Consider the following 3,695-nt stretch of genomic DNA (forward strand, 5'->3'; position numbering starts at 1 on the left):
TATATTTTTATGTGTTCCTTAATGACTAAAAGAAAATAAGTAAAAGATACTTCTACTGCATTCAGCTATATTCCAGTATTTTCCAAATCATGTTCAGGTCTACTGGTTCTGGCAAATGCTCACTGTGGTCTGAGAATAAACGATCCTCTACCATAAGTGCTCCTTGAGCACTGATAATAAATGTTAGTGTTTTAATGAAGCTTAAAAAAGTTATTGGAGCAGGAAAACTCTTTTCTTCCTTAACACACCTTGAAGAAATTTAGAAAAGTTTTACCACCAGTTTATGTATTTTTCAACAACTGCAAATAATATAACCAGCAACTCTTTGAAAAGATGCTGTTTTTTTTGTTTTGTTTTGTTTTAACTTTAAGGATAATTCCTGCCATTTCAAATGAATTAGTATCTACTTTAAATTTCATTAGTACATCTTAGTGAATGTAACTTTATCATATCAAATATTTAAAACAAAACAATGAAATTGTTTTAATATTTTCAGTATTATTTTTAAGATATGTACCTATGACCTCCACATCAGACCACTATCTGTTACAAATGGTCCAATTCTTTTGGAGAGTGGAATTAATGCGAGTGAGCAATCTTTGGTAATATTTTATTAAACAGCTTTAAGAAATTGAATCATGATAGATCAATGCTGACAGCATTTTTAATATCTTGTAAAATTATATAAAATTTTATGAAAAACGTTTTAGTTAAAGCTAAGAGGAATGCACTATGCATCATAGATTTTGCAGGACTCTACACTCTATTAATGAGCATTGCACAGTTCTTTTATGCTTTGCTTTATTTTTCAAATCAATCGTTTCTACACAAAATAATCAACAAAGTTCCTTTAAAAAATTCCTGAATAAACTATCAGACTGAAAAGAATAAACCAGAATAACTACACTTCTCTAAATATAGTTCAATTTTTAACTCAGTTTGTGAATCAGCTTGATAGATCGCAAGCCATTTATCATTTTTAAATATTTCATTGAATGAGTAATTATGCAAATGTTAATTCCATCTCACTTGTTCAGTTGTGTATTATTTCACTGACACTTCCTTTTCATTCTTTCGTTCTTTTTTTTTTTGCAAACAAATGCTTAGTGTTATTCATACATTATTATTTCAAACTACTTTAAATAGTATCCCCAATGACGATCACTGGGATCCATGTCCCAAAGTCCAAAGCCAGATTTTTTTCTTTTCCTGTGAGACATTAGGATGATAATTCTTATAGCTCTGTCGATTTTGCAGGTCAGTAGTTAGTTCTTGCTTTCTTAAATGGATAAATATGAAACAGATTGGTTCCTGTCTAATCTCTCGCTCTCTCTCAATCTAACCAAGTTGGAAAATTGCTGCTGAATAATTTTTCGTGAAAAAGCCAAGTGACATTATGATGATATGCGAATCATTTCTACGAGGAGGGTTTCACTACAGGCAAAGCAGGAATTCATAGAGCTGTATTTTTAAACTGTTTGAATATTACTGGGTTTCAATATACAAAGAATTTTAATTTTTCACTCTGTGTAGAAAAAGGTCGCTATAAATGAAATGATCAAATTTTAGTTTTCATGCCTATGAAGTGGCAATGTAAGGCATGAGTTGTTTTTTTTTTAAAAAAAAACAGTAAGAGAAACTAGGAAAGGAATCTCAGAGAAATTGTGCTGTGCTTATAAAGGTAATAAAATTCAGTGAATTGTCTTTCTTAAGGAAAATGCTGTTAGCGTATACTACAATTTGAGTTGGTGGTAGCCTTTATTTAGAGTTCCCCAGGATCTTTGTAGTAAACATAAACTGAATTTATGATCTTGTTATGGAGTATATAATTTCACAAAATGCTTTAGGCATAAAATATTTATAAAAGGAATTCTGAGTTAAAATACTCAAATATACTTTTTAAACTTAGTTAAAATGTGGGTGCCTGGCTCTTTTTCCTACTTGTATTATTCAACAGAGAATACTTGATTCTCGTAGCCTTTACCGCTTTGTCTGTGATGAAAGCTTTACTGCTTCTGTGCTGTGCTCAAGAGAAAACCAGCAAAAGAAGCGACTGCTTGTTCCTTCACAGAACTGCAGCAAAGCTCTCTGTGGAGCAATGGTGATATGAAGTGGTAGCACTGACTTATTGAAAATAATCATGAGAACATTTGAATGTTATTTGCCTTATAAGTTAAAAAACGTATGGACATCATTTTTTTTGTAAATAGTGATTTTTACAAGTGTTTTTTTTTTCCTTTATAATTTTCCCAACCACCCATTTCAGAAAATCCTGAATATGCAATGATTTATCATGGCACATTACTGCAAATAGGATTCCCATTTCAGAACAAAGTTTAATTACACGTGAGAGCAAGATGAAATATCTGAGTAAGTGGTTATTTAAATGTGATTTTTTTTCTGGAAAATAAATGAAAAACATAAAAATAAATTCAGTTGTGAATCTCTTTTTTTACCAGCCTCCTAAAATTTTACCCACATTTCTGGAAAAATTTATTGCATGTTTAGGGTGGGCAAGATGGGAAAAAGGTCTGGCACAGTTCAAGCGCTATGGAGTGGGACAAATCCCAGCTCTGTAATTTAACTATAGACTTGAGCATGTTACTCAACTATTCTTCATTTCCTTATCTTTAAAACAATGGTGTTACTAATGCCCCCTTATCATAGGGACATTGAACAGATTAAATGAGATAATATTTATCAGTCACCTAACCATTCTTACTAGTACATAGTAGATAGTCAATAAACAATCCTTTCCTATTCTTATTTTTCTGTGAATAAGGATTGAGATGGTCCAGAAAACTTGAATGCTCTTTCTCCAACACTATCATAACCCTTACGGGTTCTACTGTTTCCCCAAAAGTACTGCTATTGTCGCTAATGCTAATTACATCCAGGGACAGGTGCCAAGCTAGGTAAGTAGAAGTATTATCCTATGTCTACTTCCAATGATCTCACCCACTACACGAGGCTCTCTTCCGGGTTTGGTTTTGTTTGTTCTTCATTGGCAGACGGGCTCCAGGATAGGACACGGGTAGATAGTTAGGAGTCTGTCAGTTAAGGAGGAAAGGGCCTGACCATTATGTCAGGTAAGTCCTCAACCCCAAACAGCCTTCATTTCAAAGCTTCTTAAACATTAAGGGGCTCGGAGGAGTGGCCTGAAGGAGACGGTTTGGTACTCACAAGAGATAAGCCCATGTTTCCCAGGGGCCCTGGGCATATTGTTCAATATCTTAGCATCTCAATTTTCTAAATCTGTAAATGGAAAACAACCCTTTCTTGACAGAGTTGTTGAGAAGACGAAATAAATCTAAAACTGTTTGCCAGTATCTGGTAAATTAAAGCTCTTGATAAATTACCCCTATTATCAACCATCTGTGTCTTGGAGGCGTGTGGGCAGTGTCAGGGGTCCGAAAGGGAAGGGATTGCTTTACTTTCTCTATGTGCCTCGGATTTCCTGTCCTAGGAAACCCCAGCATTTCCCGCTCCTGTCCCTGACATCTGCAGGCAAAGGAACTGGATGAGGACTCTTCGTGGCTGCATCTTGAGTTGCAGATATCCTCCTCACTATATATATATATATATATATATATATATATATATATATATGACAAACCGGTTCCCCTCCAGCTTGCGGCCACTCCCAGGCGCAGCCGGGCTCAGGGTGGCCCCCCCTGGACAGTGATGATGAGCTC

This window comes from Rhinolophus sinicus, chromosome 14 (assembly GCF_057876585.1).
Source record: "Rhinolophus sinicus isolate RSI-liver-muscle chromosome 14, RSI-T2T, whole genome shotgun sequence".
NCBI lineage: Eukaryota > Metazoa > Chordata > Mammalia > Chiroptera > Rhinolophidae > Rhinolophus > Rhinolophus sinicus.